This window comes from Paroedura picta, chromosome 2 (assembly GCF_049243985.1).
Source record: "Paroedura picta isolate Pp20150507F chromosome 2, Ppicta_v3.0, whole genome shotgun sequence".
Lineage (NCBI taxonomy): Eukaryota > Metazoa > Chordata > Lepidosauria > Squamata > Gekkonidae > Paroedura > Paroedura picta.
The window spans coordinates 156,572,812-156,585,298 of record NC_135370.1 but is presented as its reverse complement, the minus strand read 5'-3'; positions in this window follow the sequence as shown (position 1 = coordinate 156,585,298).

Genomic DNA, 12,487 nt, shown 5'->3' with positions numbered 1-12,487 from the left:
GCAGCAGTACACTGGGAGGGCCCATCACAGTTCCTGCTGCGGAGCCTGGATTGACTGCTGACACATGGCCATGCATCAGCAGAGGCCCCGTTGGTGCCCTGGCTGCCTAATGGAGTGCCGGAGATATTTGTGTTCCTTTGCTCTGTGCCAAGTGGCTGGGTTGGGCTGGCAGCGGGGCAGCCATCAAGGTATTTCCCTGCCTCCAGATGAACAGTATATTGGGGCATCGTCCCTATGCAGAATCAGCCTTAGTGAACAAAAAAGAATACCAAGATATAAAGCACACATTATATGGATGGTCCTCCTATTAACAGAAGAAAATTTGTCTCTGGCTTAGGGGATAATCCTTTCCCTGCCCATTGTTTCTTGGCTCCAATGACATTTTCCCATGGAGTGCCGCATGTGCCCTCAGGGAGCATAGAAGCAATGTCCAGAACCTTGGTATGTTGGTCACATAAGTGGTTTTCTACACATACCTGTGATTTTTAGACTCTTACCAGGGTGCCAGACCCATGAATGCACCAGCAACCATGCAGAGGATCTTGCATTTAAGCAATTGAGTTCAGAACCAAGCTGTATGTTCATAAAATGGTGAATATTCGCCCATTGTTTAATTAATGTTAACGCAACAAACAGCAGCAATAACAGCAATGAAGAACCTGGGATGTTCTTGGAAGAAAAATGCGATATTGGTTCAAAAGAAACGATTCAGCGTGCCATGTGCCCGTTAGCAAAACACCCCAAACACTGATTTCTATTCTGCAAGTACCAGCAATTATTCAGTTTTTCTGCGTGGCACCGTTTATAATGAGAGGTGCCAGAAGTGATGCTTTTAACCCTGACAAACATGTCAGAAATGCATTGCCTGGTATTGCTCATGAAACCATCGACACAAATCACTTGCTTCTTGTTTATCAGTGCTCTCAGAATGCCCTCAAACTCTTACAAAATGCAAGGCAAGTTGCTGTACCTTGCAGTTATCCCCCCCCCCCAATTGCTATGCATTTTCCTATTTGAGATTATTTTTATTGGAAGAGAACATTATGCTGTCCTTGCACTAGGCCCCGTTGTACTGGTCTGAATTATTCTCCCTGTACAATTAAACCATGGGGGGGAAGGGGGGAATAGCTGAGGGAAAACCCACCCTTTAAAAACATGTGCACATACGGTTTGCTCAGATGAACAACAATAAGATTTTCAGGAATATATCTAACATGTAGCTAATGAAATTTGCTGCTGGGGAGCACATTTCAGAGCATGCTGTCTGACACAAATACAGTGTCCAAAGTCTGCTTAGCCAACCACAAGCACAATATTTTACGCAGCCTCTTGAAACGCAGCACCAGAATGTGGAGTGGATCACATGCTAAGGGTATCCTATCCCAACTTGAAAATAAAATGTGCTTTTTACAAAACATTACCCTCTGTTCAGTACATTACAAGGCATTGTTCTGGATTGTTTTACTAGAAATAAGCCAGACCATGTAGGCTGCAGTCAATTCAGGCAATTCCAAGCAGAGATATGAACCCGAATTTAGCAGCTGTTCAGTTTGTCGGCTTGCTGATGGGGGGAAAAACAAACAATGCTGCCTGTTTTAGCACCATCCTATTATCAAGAAGTGGCAAATCTGTCCACAATTTTCTTTAGTTACCAGTAAAATGCATTTCAATCCCCCCACCCCCGTGTTGGAATTAATTTTTGATCGAAATATTTATCTTTTCTCGCTCTAAATATTTGTGCAAATGTGCCAACAGGCAGAAGGCACAGTGAAATCACAAGTACGTATACAACATGGCCATAAATATATAACCAGTCTTAACAAACCCTTTTGCCGCCATCTAAAACACTCCATTCCACTAAACACACATTCTGTGAAATATGAGTGTCTTAAAAGTCTCCCCAAATATAGGAAATGATAGCATTGTCTGGACTTCCTCCAATATGCCATTAAAAGAAAGAAAAAAAACCCCAAACAACTGATTCAAAGACTGAGATGGACCTGATTCAACAAAGGAGGAACATGCCAAAGACCCTGTGAGTAACCAGGGGACAAGAACTGGAGCATAAGTCTCTGGTAGGCAGATATCTTATAGAATCATAGAATCACAGAGTTGGAAGGGGCCATACAGGCCATCTAGTCCAACCCCCTGCTCAACGCAGGATCAGTCCTAAGCATCCTAAAGCATCCAAGAAAAGTGTGTATCCAACCTTTGCTTGGAGACTGCCAGTGAGGGGGAGCTCACCACCTCCTTAGGCAGCCTATTCCACTGCCGAACTACTCTGACTGTGGAATTTTTTTTCCTGATATCTAGCCTAAATCGTTGTACTTGTAGTTTAAACCCATTACTGTGTGTCTTCATTTAGACATATGGAATATTTCTGAACAGATTGCAGTTGTTTTTGGACTCCTTAATATTGTGTTCTTCTTAAATTTGTTGTCCAATATGGTGATTGAGTCCGTAATGAACTCTTCATAATCTTCTCACTTTTTTTTTTGTTCTATTTTTATCCTATCATGCTGGAGAACAAAGCCTAAAAATGCTTTCAGCATCCTCAAAATGTTTACAGCATTTTTCACCCTTCTATTGTCTAGATACATCATGTTGGAAGCATACTGGTGCACTCCCTTCTGGAGAGCTGAAGGAGGCTGAATTTGACCAGGGACATCAACCAAGTGTCCTCCTGGGCAGATTCTGCACTTGCTTTGTTTATTCCGTTGTGGATCTTGCTGAATTCAGATCGATTTGAACTTGGGTCTTCCTATATCCTCCCCCCCAATTGTAACAGAAAGTGTTCTGCGCTCAGTTGGGGAAGCTCAGAATGGGGGGAGAGGGAGCAAAGTGCAGCCTCTTTCTTTTCTTGAACTGGGGATGTGGGTGGGGAAAGAAGATTGGAAACAGCAGAGGAGTGTGTGTGTGTGTGGGGGGGGGAACCAAGAGGCAAATCTCTGTTGAGAGAAGTTAGGGTTTCTGGAGCACAGTCACTTTAAGATAAGCCTTGCAACTGCGAACCAGGAAGACTTTGAACTGACACCCTGGCCAGTCAGGGAAAACAGCTTTGCTATATCACTGTTGGAGGCACGAGGCAGCAAGTTAATTCACAAAAAGCAGAGAGTTGCACATTTACTCATGGTGGTTTTTGAAATATTGAGGCTTATATCCACTCCAGGATATTGCAGGGGAAATATCATGAATCAATCATGCATGTTGCAGAGGGAAAATTTAAAGCACCCAAAATCAAAATGCAAATCAAATTCAGTGTAGACGGGAGGGATTCATTTGAACTGGGATTGGGTAAAAAGCCCCATGCAGACTACATCCTGGTGTTCAGTCTTCCATGTCATACCTGTCATGAAGCAGTCCGTCTCCATGTTCTTGATCCATGTTTCCAGCAGCTCCTGGGAAGTGCATGGAAATTCAACATGTGAGAAGCCTTAACTTATGTGCTGGAAATTCTGTGAGAAATCCAAGGAATCCCTTTAGGGCTAGAGTTTGATTAAACACATTCTTCTACCTGCACACTAACCATTGCTTTTGAACTCTGCTCAAGAAAATAGCATGGCCTCCTGAGTTTTTACTCAAGCCCAATAAATCCTGCAATAAACTATTTCCTGTTCAAAACGAGTGCCAGATAAGGCAAGGGGCTCCCTAGTACCATGTAATCTGTCCCCCTTGCCCCCAAGCATAATTACTGACTGAACATAATTTCTACCCAGAAAGGCCTTTTGGCATTTCTCTTCCCAACATTCCCTTTGTAGTGGAGACGAGTTCACATTTCTCATCCCTGGTGCTTCAGCTGCCAAATCTCCATTGGGATTTCATGTCTCCCCAGAGTGAACGGAACCTGTGATTCTTTATTTCTGTGCCATTTTCTGCCTCTTAGCACCACATTTTTCCTGTAAAATGTTGGGGCTTTTCACCATTACACAGAGGTATAAAGCCACACTTACATTCGCACAAGATCAATGGGCCTTTGGCAGAAGAGAAAGCATGCTCCACAGCAGAGGCGAGCTGGAGAACATAGAACTCATTAATAGGATCCAGAGTTCTGTAAATTATGTACAAATGCCCACCCCCCCCCAAAAAAAAATATCTACAAAACAGAGAGCCAAAACTATTGACAAAATTACAAATGAGTGTAAAAAGGAAAAGATATAACTTTATTTCCCCACACTCCATGGAGGGAGGGGAGATAAGGGTCAGAGCTGAGAGAACTAGCAACCTATATGTTTCCCCCAGTGTCAAACAAAAGATCTGGGAGAGGGGGATTTAAATAGGGGGAAATGTCGTGAATCCCCTATCCCACAGTGGCACAAATTGGACTTGAATGGGGCCCTGTAACACAGCCACATTAAAACACACACATACACATAGGATATGCTGTCATTGATTGCTCCCTAAAGCATCTGTCAGAATCAAGATTTCAGATTTATTGTCATTTTTCTCCTTCTCATTTTCAGTGGGGAGGGGGGAACAGAAGAAAGAGGATGCTTCATCAGTTTCCTATCCTCTTCTACAATTTATTCACACATATCCACTGCTGTTTTTTTTAATCCCACTACATTCCTTTAAAATAAAGAGCCTCTGAATTTCCAGCCAGTACCTAGAGAGCACCCGAAACATGGTGCAGAAACATCACCCTTTTAGAAGACTGCAATTACAGCCAAAACATAGAGCTGTAGCATAGCCTCGAGCTGATATATTAATCTTGAGCATCTCCTTTGTATTAATTAAAACAATGTTAACCCCTGGCCCACAGCTGGGAGGGCCTTCATTTCCGCCATCAGATCTTTTCCATAGGTTTTGTACCATCAGAGGGAGATCAATAACAAGCTCAGACTGAATTATGGCGGGTGTTTAAATGGGACAAAGATTAACATCAAGGGTAATATTTTTCTCTGCCTCTTTTTCTCCCCCTCCATGGTGGAATGACTAATAGATTCCTTTCAAATTGCATCCCCCTCAGACTTGAAGATGCTGGCTAATGAACAAGCTGCTTTTTGAAGAGCTGCTGGAGAAATGGTGCTGAATGCCAATGCCAAAGGAAGGACACCAGTAGCTCTGTAGTCAATACGGCTTCTCTCTCATTTTGCCTAACAAATGTATAGTCGGGTGGCACCTTTTAGACCAACAAAGCTTTATTCAAAGAATGAGCTTTCGTATGTACACATATGTCCTCAGATACAATATAAAGCTTATCTGTAACAAAATGGGGTGGTGGGAGGAGTTGGGACCCATCACCCATCTTATTGGCTGTCAGTCCAATAAACAGCCAACCAGATAGGCTGTCCTACCCCTGGTTGCACCCCCCCAACAACTTCTTCCATGTGGAAGACGTCCCAGCCCTCAGTAAGCCAAGCAGCAAGCAGGAACTGGGAGAGAGAGCCTGGGACTGGGGGGGGGGGTTGGTGGCTGGCAGCCCCTACCAGTGGTCTGCTCTGCTCTGCTATGCCCTGCCCTGCCCTGCCCTACCCCACTGCAGCCTCACCAGGCCTCCGTGGGCTTGCCCAGGTCAGAGATATATTATTTGTACAACAGGCTTTTCTGCTAGTACCTTGAATAAAACTCTGTTGGTCTTAAAGGCACGAGTGGACTCTAAATTTGTTCTGCTGCTTCAGACCAACATGGCTACCCACTTGACTCCTTCTGCTTCTCATTCTCTTCCCTTCTAGATCATCTATGAACACTAAGGCAAAATATGAAATCCTGAAGGCAGAATGCTAGATTTGTTCAAGATGGGTAGCTGTGTTAGTCTTTCTGCAGTAGAAAACAACTTAAAAACTAACAAAATTTGTGTCAGGGTATCAGCTTTTGGGATTCACTGTTCTGAAAAAGTGAGCAGTGACTCATGAAAGCTCAGACTCTAATATAAATTTTGTTAAGTCGTTAAGGTATTGCTTTTTTGAAAATGAGTAAAACGTGAATTTCATGCTGTCAAAGGCAGACAAGAGTACAAATTATTTTGTATCTCTCCACCAGTCTAAGTTCCTTAGGTGCTAGGAGTGTGGGAATCAAAACGTTAAGACCCGTCAACTGTAATAAAGTAGAAGAAAAAATGACTCAAGCTGGCAATGGTGAAGTGATTTAACGTTCAAAACAGTTTCACAATGTTCAAAACGGATTCCCAGTTATAGTCCATTTTTGCTATCTTCATCAGTGATACTTTAGTCTCTTATAATGTCTTGGTTTATGTAGCTGAATCCCAAATTGGTCACATAATATCCAAATTTGTAGGGGTCTACTAATATTAATATCACAATGTATAATTACTCTACAGCAGGGGGAGTGTGGAAATCTGCTACTTGCAAATTTCTTCCTTAGGACAAATTATTTGGAATTCACTTCATCTGCATTTAGTTCTAGAAACTCACTGCTAGGAGAGCAGTATCTATTTTGGAGGGGAAAAAGATCCCTGCCACATTCTTGCTTCGATCTAAGTCCACAAATAAGGGACTAATGTTATTTCAGATGGCAACCTTAAAGAAATATTGAAAAAACGGAATAGGCACTATATGGATAATAGTGAATTAAAGAGTAATGGGAATATAACATAAGAGAAGACATATTGGTTTAGGCCAGTGGCCCATCCAGCCAACACACTGTGTCACACAGTGGCCTAAAAGCAAACAAGTGCCATTAGGAGGTCTACCAACAGGGCCAGAACCCAGGAAACCCTCCCAGTGCTGCCCCCAAAGCACCAAGAATATTCTGAACATGTGCAGTTCTGAAGTTATAAAAATAAGCAACATTTTCTGCAGCTGCTGAATGAAGCACATGTATTTGGGTAGTTTGGCCCTGATTTTCCTTGCAGTTTTGGACAAGATGGGCAAGGCAGATTAGTAGCATAGCAGCAAAAAAGAGGACAGCACCCATCCAGCCAGTAACTGTCTCCTCTGGCAAATCTCTGGGCCATTTTGTACATCTGAAAAAATAGTGTCATGCCAGCGAAATTGTATGACACTATAAAAAAATTGTGTCCCCCGCCATTTCTCACCTTCTTGCTCTCCCACTGTCTTCTGCCACTTTTTGGCACTTCCTGGCACTCCACATGGCTGCCTGAAATGGCGGAGGAGAGGGATACACTATACACGCATCATTCCCACTACTTGTCAATCATGCCAGGTAGCCATTCACCTTTTCCCCTGTTTTAAAGGGACCAGGATGCAAGCATTTTTTAAAGTGAAATTTATCCGTTGGTATGCCTATGCATCTAATCATAAATGCATAGTGCTTATTTTAATGCCAGCTTCTTTACTTCAAATATTTAAAAGGCTGCCATGTAGACGATGGAGCAGAGTTGTTCTCTCTTGCCTCAGAGGGATGGACCAGAACCAATGGAATGAAATCAATTCAAAAGAAATTCTGTCTAAACATCAGGAAGAAGTTCCTGACAGAGCAGTTTCTCAGTGGAACAGGCTTCCTCAGGAGGTGGTGGGTTCTCTATCTTTGGAACATTTTTAAACAGAGGCTAGATAGCCATCTGACATAGAGGCTGATTCTGTGAAGGCTCAAGGGGGTGGCAGGTGATAGTAGATGAGTGATAGGGATGTGAGTGTCCTGCATAGTGCAGGGGGTTGGACTAGATGACCCACAAGGTACCTTCTAACTTTATGATTCTATGATTCCTGAGACTGAAAGGCTCACAAAACGTGAGAAGCACTTTGTAGTGCTCTACCCTTCCCTATCTAGAAGGACAGTTTCTATGCGGAAACTCCTTTATCATATACAACCATCCCTTCCAGTATTACAGCACTTGTCCTATATCCTGATTACCAAAACAGCAAAACCAGGATACAACAGTTGAGATACAGGGGCAACTCCCTGAGTATGCAGGAAAATATAGCTTTGTCAATTAAGCGAACAAAAACTTCATCAAAATGGCCAGATGATGACTGAATATGCTCCAACTGAGAGTCTCTTAAAGGGAGGAAAGATGAGTATTTGGCCCCGAGAGCTAACAGAAGCCTGGGAGATGGGGGAGGTCTTGTTTTCCAAAGCTGTTCTTCCCTTCAAAGATTCCTCGCAGCCCCGCCCCACCCAGGCAGGTCAGAACAGCTGATGTGCACCATTTCAGATTAGTTCCCCTTGCTATTTAATTGAAGGGAAAGTTAACAAAATGACATGGTTGCTGCACAAAAAAATGTGTCCGAAATTGAGGAAATAGCTACCCCCAACATCGACAGTAAAGAGCATTGGGGGGAAGGGGACACATTTATTCTGCCTCTCCTTCAAGGGCAAAAACTTGCCTATTATAGAAAGGCTGTGGGAAGCCTTTGCTGTTGATTGCATATCTGAAGAGCCAGATGATGTAGCTTCAGTGCAATGCTTATTAGTGAAGCATGCTGTAAGGCGAGATAAAGCTGTGTTCATTCAGCCTTTGGTAGGCAGTGATTCAAGTGCCCACTTTTGCAGCAGCTTCATTTTCTGAAAAGCCAGAAAGGAAGCAGCATCAGCAGTAGCCACGGACTGTCCCCTGCCCCCCCCCCGCCTCCCATCAAAAGGAAGGTGCTGAACCCAAGCCATTGAAAAAAATGAGGTCTCCATGACAGTTTTCTCCTCCCCCTAAGTCGTTGGCTAGGATTCCCAATGACTGGCCAAGTGGAAAGAGAAGATCCCTTTGTAGTATACAATCCATTCTGCTCTGTTAATTCAACCTAGAGATTAAAGATACCAGATTGGTTTTCTATTTCCCCATGTATAATGCAAGTTGTCAATAATGAGAGACGCAGAGTAATGCTCATGCCAAGTCTTAACATGTCAAAATAGTGTTCCCAGCAGCTATTACCTGTGGGCAGAGGGGGAAAAAGTCACATTTCCAATTCCCTGTTATGGTCATGGAAAAGAGTATTGGAGTAGCAACAATGATGAGTCAGAGAGGACGATTCTGAATCTTAGCAATAGACATTCCTTTAAGGAAGGACTGCATTACCTCTAATGAGGGAGGACTTAGATTTTACTGGATGAATAGTGGTTTGAGTACTTTATATTGTCTGTGGGGGGTGGGGAGTCATGCACCAATTTCTACCATTTGTGCCATTTTTACAATTTGGCCGTAGCAACTCTGACATGGAGTTTGTTTGCTTTTATAAATTTGATATGGTCTCTATAGAATTTGATAAGCTGCAGAAGTATTTAATATGTTCCTGGGTAGGTGTGTGTGTGTGTGGGGGGGGGAGTTTTGTTCTGAATTAGCCCTTCTCAGAGCCGCATCTTGGGTTAAATAGGCCTGTTATCATACCTCACAGACTATTTCAGTTCCAAAATCACACTTTCTGACATGGACTCTTCCCACTCAGAATAAAACTGAAGTTGTATGTTTTTTCCAGCCATGCTAATGAAATCTTATCCAATGATTACTGTATATATTGGCATTTACTTTTCTGTGAACTGCTTATAAATCACAGAGAAATTATGTAAAACAACATATGGTGGTATCAAATGAAATGACACTTAAAAACAAACAAGCCAAACAATTCAGGAACCTCAGATACTAAAAATGGGCAAAACAAAAAGGCTTATATAAGAATATATAAAAAGAAAACCAAAGTTAACAGAAAAGAGCACCTCCATGCTTGCCTAATTCCATAACTACTTCACGTTTTGACCAAAGTTCTGTCCTTAGTTTATCATGTTGTTTTCCCTCATGGTATTTAGAAACTAAAAAAAAAAATCCCAAAGAAAGATTTTGCTTATTCACTTGAATGCCACATGTGAATAAATCACTTTTCTTACTTTTAGCATGTAGAATATATCCATTGTCTCAAAACAAAATCTTAGTATGTTATAGACCAACAACATTTCCCAGTGTATAAGCTTTCATGTACCGAAGCTCACTTCATCAAAAAAAGAATGAAGCTATATCAGAGACTGACAGACAGGTGAATATGCATGCAAGCGAATAAATGGATATAAATCAAACATTAAAAACTGCAACACTCAAAAATTGGTGGACATTCCAATGCTGACCTAAAATTTGCAGTTCTTCCAAAGAGAAGCTTCATAGTGAGAGAAGAAGGTATGCTTTTCCACACATGCAAAATTTAGCTGGACAGCTTTCACATGTTGGCCAGTGAGCAAGCAGTGATCAACCAGGGAAAAGACTGTATGGAGGGGGAACCACGTGATCATCTCTTTAGTGTTGTCCTGCCCTCACTGCTTGCTTACCTCTCTATTTCCTGCCCCAGAGAGGGAAGCAGATTCCCACTCCTGCGTCAGTTTAACCTCCATTAAGGTTCTCTCTAGTGGTCCTAAGTAACCTCTGCTGCCCAAGCTGCCACTGCTGCCATCTTTCTGCCCAAGTGCCTCCCTCCCTCCCACCTCTTGTGTGTCACACCCCCATCCCTTCTTCCCCCACCCCACTGGTCTGCTTGCCTGCCACTCAGCCATTACCTTCCCTACTCATTCTGGACTCCTTTCCTCCTTCTCCCTCTCCCTTTCCCTCCATGAGTTCTTCATAAGTGAATGCACCACCGCTGCACCAGTCAAGTCACCACTGTGCTGCCCAAACCACCGCCGTGCCACCCAAACCACTGTTGCACTGCTGCCACTGCCATGCTATTGCTGCCACTTAAGAAGTGCTCGGGGAGGGAGAGGGAGGGCAAGAGTCCAAGGCAAGTGGGAAGGGAATGGCTGAGCAGCAGGTGGGTAGACCAGTGGGGTGGGGTAGAGAAGAGTAGCAGAAGAGAGAACCTTAATGACAGCTGAACTACTGCAGGAATGGGAATCTGACTCCCTTGCCATGCCCTCCACTGGCCAGCCATGTTTGGATATTTTTTGGGTTCTTTACCTTCCATGGCCACCCGTACACATTCATACGTGTTTGTATTTCCATGTCTACGGATTGCCACGCGTAGGTTTCAGTTTTTTAAAATGTGCTAGTAGACCCACAAACCTCCAATTGGTTACCTCCACTGATTGACAGGCCAAGGAGCAGTGAATAAAAGAGTGTGTTGCTCTCTTTTGTGCTTTTTATATCGCTAATGAGTAGGGGAAAAGGTGAGTTGTGGCAGCAGAGTGTGGAGGGAAGAAATAGCGCAAATTAGTATTCTGCAATTGTAGGTAGGAGACATGTGATTTGGCCCTCCATACAGAAAAGTCCTGTGTTACTGTGGAATGAGAATTCCTTAATAGGTTCAGGAAAATGGACTTATGGGGGGGGGTGAATAGGGCCCCAGGGTATCTCATTACAGGTGCTACTTTTCTGCATTTCCAACATTTATGCATATCTCCTTTCTCTAATAAATCTCATCAAATTTTGCATGATACCTCTGCAACTGGACTCCAATTGGCTCTTCTTGGTAACACCCACATACTATCTGGGTCTCATATAAGAGCAGTTGGATTTTTTGTTTTTTTGACAAAGTGAATATTGAGCTACAATTGCTTATACCTTGTAAAATGTTATTTTGTAAGGTGCTACCTGACTTGTTCTACTATTGCACATTCATAAGTTTTCCCCCTGAAACTACCTTCATCATCTTGGGTTTGTTTATCGCCATTAACTCAGCATCATTTTAGAACTAATGAGGTTGTCTTAGAATCATAGAATCATAGAATCATAGAAACATAGAGTTGGAAGGGACCACACAGGCCATCTAGTCCAACCCCCTGCTCAACGCAGGTTCAGCCCAAAGAATCCTAAAGCATCCAAGAAAAGTGTGTATCCAACCTTTGTTTTAAGACTGCCAGTGAAGGGACATGCATTCTTAGTATTGTGTTCTAACAATAAGAATGTCATTGTACACTGAGGTCAAACAGTTCTAGGACTACTATGGTCGTCCCAGCAAGAGGCTTTCAAAGCAAGTGAGAAGAGGTGGTTTAGCATTGCCTTTCTCTACAGAGTCTTCCGTGATGATCTCCCATCCAAATAAGGACTCTTCTTAGTTTCTGAGATCTCAGAAGATTGAGCTACACCATTTTTATAAAGAGGTGCAGGGAGGTTCCAGGAAATTACATGCCAGTTAGTCAAACAGCTATTCCAGGTAAATGAATAGAAACTGTAAGATGAAGAAGTAGGAGGTATGGTAGTTGCCAGACAGGTTTAGATGGAGACTGAGATATGGACATCTCAGTCCCCTTCTAATCCTACCCAAAGAAATGAGGATGTAAATTTAATACATAAATTAAAGTGGCAAATGAATGAAATTCAGTGCAGGTATGTTGGTGTATACTAGAATAAACTTAATATGTGCTGACAGAGTCTGAACTAGCTGACACTGAGATTGAAAGAGATCTTGGGGTTGTTGTGGAAGGCTATAAAGCCCCAAAGGCCATGAACCCATCCCCCCTGGGAAATACCATTTTTTGTGATGCCAAAAACAAGTCAATACACAAGAAAATAGAGCTTGCCATTTAACTGGCTGAATTTTAGAAGTTAACTCCCCCCATCCCCACCTAGTCTAGCCAGTTCATAGGGCTCTGCAAGTCATTCCATAACAGGATCATATGTGGAGCAAAGTTCTCAGCTTTGACACTGTTGACCATCTAT